The sequence below is a fragment of the Panthera pardus genome, unplaced genomic scaffold (assembly GCF_024362965.1).
Source record: "Panthera pardus isolate Hobbes unplaced genomic scaffold, ASM2436296v1 HiC_scaffold_3, whole genome shotgun sequence".
Classification (NCBI taxonomy): Eukaryota; Metazoa; Chordata; class Mammalia; order Carnivora; family Felidae; genus Panthera; species Panthera pardus.
Genome location: NW_026526876.1, coordinates 36,476,215 through 36,486,744, shown reverse-complemented (window position 1 = coordinate 36,486,744; position 10,530 = coordinate 36,476,215). Strand labels below are relative to the sequence as shown.

At 37.3% G+C, this 10,530-nt stretch overlaps 1 protein-coding gene across 1 annotated transcript in view; it reads right to left on the bottom strand.

The window, feature by feature from the left end:
• Nucleotides 1-10,530, bottom strand: part of NPEPPS (aminopeptidase puromycin sensitive) — a 93,465-nt gene that overhangs the window by 47,391 nt on the left and 35,544 nt on the right. The gene's annotated exons all lie outside the window — the stretch shown is intronic.

Here is a 10,530-nt window from a genome sequence, read left to right as displayed (position 1 = left end):
AAGATGCAGAAGATATTTGTGACACATAAGTGGCAAAGAACTTACATCCAGAACATAAAAAGAACTCCTTTAAATTCCAAGAAAAAGACAGAGAGCTCAGAATAAAAATAGGCAAAATACTTTGACACAATAAAGGAAATATGTATGCCCAATATATATACAATAAGGTAACCAACTTCATTAAAATCAGGAAATGAAAATTAAATCCTCAGTCAGATACCATTACATACCTACCAGATTAGCTAACAGCAAGAAGTCTAAAAACACCAAGTGTTAATTAGAATGTGAGGCAGCTGGGGTGCCTGGCTGGCCGAATAGAAGAGCATGGAGCAGTGAATTCGTGAGGGTCATGAGTTCTAGCTCCACGTTATATGTAGAGATTACTTAACTAAATAAACTTGGAAAAAAAAAAAAAAAAGACCAAAGACTGTGGAGCAGCTGGAACTCACTCTTGGAGGTAATGTAACTGACATACCTTGAAAATAATTACACCCTATAGCACAGAAACTCCACTCCAAGGCATATACTTGATGGCAAAGTATGCCTATGTGCACCAGGCTGAACATTAAGAAAATACATAGCAGGGCATCTGGGTGGCTCAGTCGGTTAAATGTCCGACTTCAGCTCAGGTCATGATCGATTTGAGTTCGAACCCCACATCCATTTCTGCACTGACAGCGTGGAGCCTGCTTCAGATTTTCTCTCTCCCTCTCTCTCTCTGTCCCTCCCCAGCTTGCTCTCTAAAATAAATAAACCTTTAAAAAAAAAAAAAAAAGTATGTAGCCGCATTGTTCCCAATAGCCTCAAACTAAAACAATACAGATGTCCATCAATGTCCACCAATGGAAGAAAGGATAACTATATTTTGGTATGTTTCTATAATGGAATGCAGGGTAGTGACAAAAAAGAATAAACTCCATGGGAATGCAAGCTGGTGCAGCCACTCTGGAAAACAGTATGGAGGTTCCTCAAAAAACTAAAAATAGAACTACCCTACGACCCAGCAATTGCACTACTAGGCATTTATCCACGGGATATAGGTGTGCTGTTTCGAAGGGACACATGCACCCCCATGTTTACAGCAGCACTATCAACAATAGCTAAAGTATGGAAAGAGCCCAAATGTCCATCGATGGATGAATGGATAAAGAAAATGTGGTGTGTGTGTGTGTGTGTGTGTGTGTACACACACACACACACACACACACACACACACACACACACACACGATGGAATATTACTCGGCAATCAAAAAGAATGAAATCTTGCCATTTGCAACTACATGGATGGAACTAAAAGGTATTATGCTAAGTGAAATTAGTCAGTCAGAGAAAGACAAAAATCATATGACTTCACTCATATGAGGACTTTAAGAGACAAAACAGATGAATATAAGGGAAGAGAAAAAAATAATATAAAAACAGGGAGGGGGACAAAACAGAAGAGACTCATAAATATGGAGAACTGAGGGTTACTGGAGGGGTTGTGGGAGGGGGGATGGGCTAAACGGGTAAGGGGCATTAAGGAATCTACTCCTGAAATCATTGTTGAACTATATGGTAACTAATTTGGATGTAAATTTTAAAAAATTAAAAAATTAAAAAAAAATAAAAATAAAAAATAAAATTAAAAAAAAAAAAGAATAAACTCCAGCTGTATACAACATGGGCAAATCTTAAAAACTTAATATTGAGCAAAAGAAGCCATACAGTATTTTACTGTGTGATTCCATTTATATAAAGTACAAAAAACATAAACTAAGCTATATTATTCATGAATGTGTACTTATGTTGTCACACTATAAAGCAAAAGAAGAAAATCATTACTTTGAAAGTCAAAGTAAGGTAAGATGGGATGTGATCAGAAAGAGGCATGGTAATAGGTCTTTAGGATTATAGTACTAAGCTGTACAATTGCCATAGGCACTTTTTTGAGGTACACAATATTTTTCACGATAAAAGATTTAAGAAATTTAAGGAAATGCAGGTCATACTAAAAACAGATGGGTGTCATCTATCCTAACTCCAAAACATTTCTTATAGTTGCTTTAAACACAACTAAACTAGTTCAGTAAAAACAGATTAAGAGAAAAAAATAGTTTACCCTATAGATGCTGAAAACATGATTAAACATTCATCAGCCACTCTTGGTAAAAACTTAGTAAGTATAGATAAAGCTGTATCAGTTATGAGACTGTATTTCAGGAAAATCCAAGAGAATCAAGTGAAAAGAAATGATTTTTAAAAAATTCAGTAAGGTAAAACAAGATACAAAATTAACACAGAGTGGAGGTGCCTGGCAGACTCAGTCAGTAGAGCATGTGACTCTTGATCTCAGAGTCATGAATTCAAGCCCCACATTGGGCATAGAGTTTACATTAAAAAAAAATTAACACAGAGAAATCAAGAGCCATAACTAGAAGATATAACAAAAGACTTCATTCATAATAGCAACAAGAAGTATAAAACACCTAGGAATACATACAGTAAGAAATGTGTAAAATCTTTTTTTTCCTTGGGGGGGGGTGCAAGTGAGTGAAGGGCAAGTGGGGGTGGGGAGGGAGGGGGGGGAGAGAGAGAGAGAGGGAGAGAGAGAGAGAGAGAGAGAGAGAGAGAGAGAGAGAGAGAGAGAGGGAGAGACAGAAATGCAGCTCACCTGAAATGGGGCTTGTGCTCACCTGAAGTGGGACTCGAACTCATGAACCGTGAGATCATGACCTGAGCCAAAGTCAGATGCTTAACAAATGAGCCACCCAGGCACCCGAAATGTGTAAAATCTTTATGAAGATAATTTCAAACACTACTCAGAGACACAAAAGACAAACAATGGAAAGGTAAAAAATAATCTTAGGGATAAATCTCATTGTTATTAATTGTCTTTAGGTTACATATCATATGATCCCAATAAAAATACCAATAGTTTTTCTTTTTTAATGGGACAATCTGACACTGATATTCATATGTAAAAATAAATAAGAAACTCGATGAATTCAGAACAAGAAATGTAATGAGAGGGCCTGTTCTACAGCTATTAAAACATATTACAAAATTACAATAATTGTGAGTATGGAACTACACTTAGCAATACAGAACATTCAAAAAGGAAAAAGGAAAATCAAATACATATGATTTAACATACAATAAAGGTGGCATTTTGAATATGAAGGAAAAGACGGATTATTCCATAAAAGATGTTGTGGCAAAAATTTAAGTTGGATTCATATCTTATATCTAATATGAAAATAAATTCCAAGTGGAAGAAAGACTTATGTTTAAAACCAGAACTATAAAAATACTGTCTTTTACAAATAACCAATGCCTGGAAAAACCTTTCTAAACATGCCTTAAAATCTAGAAGTCATAGGGGCACCTGGGTGGCTCAGTTGGTTAAGGCGCCAACTCTTGGTTTCAGCTCAGGTCATGATCTCATGGTTGTGGGATCGAGCCCCACATTGGGCTCCGCACTGAGCATGAAGCCTGCTTGGAATTCTCTCTTCCTCTCCTTTTGCCCCTCTTCCTGACTCACACACACACACTCTCTCTCTCACTGATAGAAAAAGGGTTACTCTCCCTTAGATTTAGTATTGATTTTTTTAAAAAATCGGTAAAAAAGGACAGCATCCAATTAAAAATGGGCAATGATATGAGCAGGCACATCACAGAAAATTCAAACAAGAATTGTTTTAATTGTTTATTTATTTTGAGATAGAGAGAAAGCATGAGCAGGGGAGGGGCAGAGAGAGAGAGTGACAGAGAGAGGCTCCCAAACAGGCTCCATGCAGTCACTGCAGAGCCTGATACATGACCATGAAATCATGACCTGAGTTGAAATCAAGAGTTGGATGCTTAACTGACTGAGCCACCCAGGTGCCCCGAATATGAATGGTTTTTAAAATACACAGATTCTTAATTTGATAATATAAAGAAATACAAAGTAAAGGTATTATAAGATTACCTTTTACCTATCAGATTACCAAAGATAAAAAAATTTGAGATGATACGGTACTGAATAGAGTGTTTGATTAACAAGTTTCTGGATATTAGTATAGTCTCTATAAAGTGCAATTTGACAATATCAATCAACATTACAAATATATATACCTTCTGAACCAATAATTCAACTTCCAGGAATTATCCCAAATACCTTCTCATATATGCAAAATGATGTGTGATATATACAATACTATTCACTGCAGCATAGAATTCCATTTAAATATCCATCAGCAGTGGACTGGCTTAATGAATTATGATAAATTCATTTCACAGAATACTAATTAACCATTAAAAAATGAGGAAGCTTTTTATGTACTGATTTATAACAAGCCCCAAAATAAGCAAAGTTCAGTTTTTCATGAAATACTACTTTTGTATTAAAAAGTAAGTTTCTGGGGCGCCTGGGTGGCTCATCCGACTTCAGCTCAGGTCATGATCTCACGGTTCGCAAGTTCAAGCCATGCATTGGGCTCTGTGCTGACAACTCAGAGCCTGGAGCCTGCTTCAGATTCTGTGTCTCCCTCCCTCCCTCCCTCCCTCTCTCTCTCTCTCTGCCCTTCCCCCACTTGCACATGCTCTCTCTCAAAAATAATAAACATGAAAAAAATTTTAAGTTTTCAATTAACTAAAGTTGGTGTTTCACCAGGAAAATTCAGCAGAAGCAATAAGTATTAAGTTTAGGACAAAAGCACCTCTTCTCCACTCCATTTAACTTTTTCATGTTAGCCCTCTATATATGCCCTCTCTGTCTGCATCAAAAAACTCTTCCTATATTAATATTTGAGCATGAACATCATGCACTAAAAGGTAAAACATTAGTTGAACCATGCAACACTTTTTTCCTCTTTATGTTTAAACATGATGAAATTTAATCACAGGAAAGGAAGTACAAAGAGAGAAATACAAGAGAGTATACTCAGAAAGCCACATTTTTAAAATGATTGAAATAGAAAAAAAAATACATAAAGTCAGCCAAAATTGTTATAGCTTACATCATCTACACAAGCTTCGAGTGGATTCTGTTCTCGTATTATACTGAGATACAAATATACAATCTTCTAAAAATGCCAGTAACAGAAGTTCCAATTCAACTGTACTTCAAAAGTTCCTTTATATTTATCCAAGGGATACAGGAGTACTGATGCATAGGGGCACTTGTACCCCAATGTTTATAGCAGCACTCTCAACAATAGCCAAATTATGGAAAGAGCCTAAATGTCCATCAACTGATGAATGGATAAAGAAATTGTGGTTTATATACACAATGGAATACTACGTGGCAGTGAGAAAAAATGAAATATGGCCTTTTGTAGCAACGTGGATGGAACTGGAGAGTGTGATGCTAAGTGAAATAAGCCATACAGAGAAAGACAGATACCATATGGTTTCACTCTTATGTGGATCCTGAGAAACGTAACAGAAACCCATGGGGGAGGGGAAGGAAAAAAAAAAAAAAAAAAGAGGTTAGAGTGGGAGAGAGCCAAAGCATAAGAGACTGTTAAAAACTGAGAACAAACTGAGGGTTGATGGGGGGTGGGAGGGAGGGCAGGGTGGGTGATGGGTATTGAGGAGGGCACCTTTTGGGATGAGCACTCGGTGTTGTATGGAAACCAATTTGACAGTAAATTTCATATATTAAAAAAAAAAAAAAAAAAAAAAAAAAGTTCCTTTATAAATGGTCATTTGTAGACATTTTCCAAAACAAGACATGCAGATGGCCAAGAGACACATGAAAAGATGCTCAACATCACTCATCATCAGGGAAATACAAATCAAAACTACAATGAGGTATCATTTCACACTAATCAAAATGGCTAAAATTAACAACACAAGAAACAACAGGTGTTGGCAAGGATGCAGAGAAAGGGGAATCCTCTTACATTGTTGGTGGGAACGCAAACTGGTGCAGCCACTCTGGAAAACAGTACCGCAGTTCCTCAAAAAGTTAAAAATAGAACTACCCTATGACCCAGCAATTGCACTAGGGAGGTATTTACCCAAAGGATACAAAAATACTAATTTGAAGGGATATATGCACCCTGATGTTTACAGCAGCATTACCAACAAGAGCCAAAGTATGGAAAGAGTCCAAATGTCTGTCCATTGACTGATGAATGGACAAAGATGTGGGGTGTACACACATCTGTCTGTCTGCCTGTCTTCTCTCTCTCTCTCTCTCACACACACACAGACACACAGACACAGACACACACACACACACACACACACACACACACACTATGGAATATTACTCAACCATAAAAAAGAATGAAATCTTGCTATTTGCATCAATGTGGATGGAGCTAGACAGGATTATGTTAAGTGAAATAAGTCAGTCAGAGAAAGACGAATACTCATATGTGGAATTTAAAACACAGTGGGAGGAAAAAAAAGAGAGGGAAACCAAGAAACAGACTCTTAACTATAGAGAAAAAACTGATAGTTACTATAGGGGAGGTGGGTGAGGGATGGGTTAAATAGGTGATGGGGATTATGGAGGGCACTTGTTCTGATGAGCACTAGGCATTGTATGTAAAACTAAATTCTATACCTAAAACTAATATTATACTGTGTGTTAACTAACTGGAATTTAGATAAAAACTTTAAAAAATAAAAATAAATTAATGGTCTATTTGGAACTCAGAATATCATTTCTTCCAAGCCACATCTGTATGTAACCTAATTAGGCAACCTAATCCACATAACTCTAGATAACCCACATATGCCTATATAGTTCAATACTAAATCAAATGTGATTAGGTTTTGTTTTGTTTATTCAGATGGCAACCTATCGACCATAGTGTTTCTGTGGTTTCAGAAAGCAGTTCATGGTGCAATGAAAAAGAATTCAAAGTTCAACAGAGGCTTCCAATAGCCACCTGCTACTTGCAACATACCTTGTTTTTTCATAAAACCAAAATGGTTTTGCACTGGGAAAAAAAAAAAAAAACACCATTCTGGAGGAATTACAGGGGAACCTACAGAGAACATGGAACCAAGAACTAAGAGAGTGTGAGGGGAGCGCTGTTGTCAAAAAAATAATAGCCTAGAACTGACTTTGTAAGGGTAACAATGGAAAGAGGAAGACAGTGGAATAAAATAGCCAATGTACTGAAAGAAAATAACTGCCAATCTAGAATTTTGCAGCAAGGAAAAGTAATTCTTCAAAAATGAATGCTATGGAGGTGGGGGGTGACGCTTGGGTGGCTCAGTCAGTGGAGCATCCAACTCTTTGATTTCAACTCAGGTCATGATCCCAGGATTGTGGGATCAACCCCCATGTCAGGCTCACGTTGAGCATGAAGCCTATTTGGGATTCTCTCTCTCCCTCTGCCCCTGTCCTCTGCTCAAGATCTCTCTCTCTCTCTCTCTCTCTCTCTCTCTCTAAAATTAAAAAAAAAAAAAAAGGAATATTATGGGGCACCTGGCTTGTTTAGTTGGTAGAACATGCAACTCTTGAGGTCATGTGTTTGAGCCCTACATTGGAAGTAGATTTTACTTAAATTTTTATTTATTTATTTAATTTTTTGAGGTGGGGGAGGGGGAGAGAGAGAAAGAAACAGGATCCCAAGCAGACCCCTCACTGTCAGTGCAGAGCCCAAAGTGGAGCTCAAACCCATGAGCCATGGACGAGATCATGACCTGAGCTGAAACCAAGTCAGACGCTTAACTGGCTGGGCCGCCCAGGTGCCCCATGTATTTAAAATTTTGTTTTAAGGGGCGCCTGGGTGGCTCAGTCAGTTGAGCGTCCGACTTTGGCTCAAGTCATGATCTCACAGTTCGTGGGTTCGAGCCCCACATCAGGCTCTGTGCTGACTGCTTGCTCAGAGCCTGGAGCCTATTTCAGATTCTGTGTCTCCTTCTCTCTCTGCCCCTCCCCCGCTCACGCTTTGTCACACAGTTTCTCAAAAAATAAATGTAAAAAAAAAAATTTTTTTTTTTGTTTGAAAAAATGAATATTATAACACTGGTAATACACATCTGTCAAAACTCACCAAAATGCAAGATGAACACTAAAAATTAATAGTGTTAATAATATCTTAAAATTAACATATTATTGCATGTGAATTATACTTCAATAAAGTAGGAATTTATTTTTTTAATGTTTTATTTATTTGAAAGAGAGAGAGAGCAAGCAGGGGAGGGGCAGAGAAAAAGGGACAGAGACAGAATCCCAAGCAGGGTCCGTGCTGCCAGCACAGATCTCAACTTGGGGCTCAATCCCAGGAACGATGAGATCATGTCCTGACCCAAGATCAAGAGTTGGAGGCTTAACCAACTGAGACATCCAGGTGCCCCAATAAGGTAGGAATTTAAAATAAAGGCTAAAAAAATAAAGCAAAGATATGCTCAAAGAAACAAAATCTGAGACTTTGCCATCAACAGACCCATACTAAACATTGTAAAAGGTATTCTTCAAACAAAAAAGAATGATTCTAAAAGGATTGCTAGGATGAACAAGACAACAAATATTTTGGTAAAGCTAAAGAAATATTATACTATATATAACAAAATAATGTCTTATGACTTAAAATTTTTTAAAAATGGAGAGAGGAAAATTAAACTATACCACAATGATACCATGTAAGTCAGATGGAGATACATAGAGATTAAGTGCTCCTAAGATCCTTGTAGCATCCAGAAGAAGGGTGAAATGATCAATTACCACTGGATTTTTTTAGTTAGGGATGGCTGTTGTAATTCCAGGGGTACTGACATACATCCAAAAAACAAGCATTACTTTTAGGACCTTTCTAATTAAAAGAATATGAGAAAACACATAAAATATGGTAGATTTAAAGAAAAATAACAGTAATTACATTAAATGTAAATGGATTAGCAGCTTTATTTAGAAGACAAAGGTTTTCAGATTGTAACTCAAAGAAAAAAAAGTACAATGAGCTGTTTACATGAGGTATACCTAAAACACAATCATTCAGAAAGGTTAAAGGTAAAGAATAAGAAAAATCGTGACAAACACCAACCAATAATTCATAAAATAAGCAGGGAAAAATCAGTAAAAATGAAGATTTAAACAAAATTAACAAACTTGAATTGGTTAAGACATATATAAAACAGTGCATCCAACAATTACAAAACCACACTCTTTTCAAGCACCCACGAACATTTTAGAAGTGACCAAATCTTGGTCCATAAAGCAAGAGCAAGTCTTAAAGTCCAAAGAAGTAAAATCATATACAGGCATACGTCATTTTATTGTCCTTCACAGATATCATGCTTTGCTTACAAATTGAAGGTCTGTGACAACCCTGTGTAGAACAAGTCTATTGGCCCCATTTTCCCCCCAAAGCATTTGCTTACTTTATGTCTCTGTGTCACATTTTGATAAGTCCTAAAATATTTCAAACTTGTATATGTTATGGTGATCTCTGATGTAACTATTATAATTGTTTTGGGGTGCCACAAACTGCACCTATGTAAGACCACTAACCTAATCAATAAATGTTGAGTACACTCAGAATGCAGATGTGATGGAAACAGCAAAATAACTAGAAATGGAGCCTGAAGGTGTGAGTAAACTGCTGCAATCTCATAATGAAGCATGAATGGATGAGAAGTGGCTCCTTTTTTAAAAAAAATACTTTAATGTTTGTCTATTTTTGAGAGGGAAAGAGACAGAACACAAGTGGGGGAGGGGCAGAGAGAGAGGAGGAGTACACAGAACCCGAAGCAGGCTCCAGGCTCTGAGCTGGCAGCACAGAGCCTGACACAGGACTCGAACCCACGAACCGTGAGATCATGACCTGAGCTGAGGTTAGATGCTTAACGGACTGAGCCACCCAGGTGCCCTGATGAGGAGTTGCTTCCTATGGGTAAGCAAAGAAAGTGGTTTCTTGAGATGGAATCAACTCTTGGTGAAGATACTTTGAAAACTGTTGAAATGACAAGGGCAATCTGGAATATTACATAAACTTCACTGATAAAGCAACAATAGGATTTGAGAGGACTGATTCCAATTTTGAAAGAAGTTCTACTGTGGGTAAAATGCTATCAAACAGCATCACATGCTACAAAGAAAGCATTCAAGAAAGGAAGAGTCAACCAATGCAGCAAACTTCATTGGTGTCTTATTTTAAGGAAATGCTACAGGGGCATCTGGATGGCTAGCTCAGTCAGTTAAGCACTAGACTCTTGGTTTTGGCTCAGGTTTGTGAGATTGAGCCCCAAATCGGGCTCCATGGAGCCCACTTGGGATTCTATCTCCCCCATCTCTCTGCCCCTCCTCTGCTCACATTCTCTCTCTCTCAAAAATAAACGTTAAATAAAAAAGAAAATGCCACAGCCACCTCAATCTTTAGATCAGTCAGCATCTATCAACATCAAAGCAAGACTCTCCATCAGCAAAAAAAAAAAAATTGCGATTTGCTAAAAGCTCTGATAATGATTACCATTTTTTAGCAATGAAGTATTTTTAAGTTAAGGTATATACATTGTTTGGTTTTTTTTAACCACATAATGCTACTGCACACTTAACAGACTATAGTATAGTGTAAACATAACTTTTATATGCACTAGA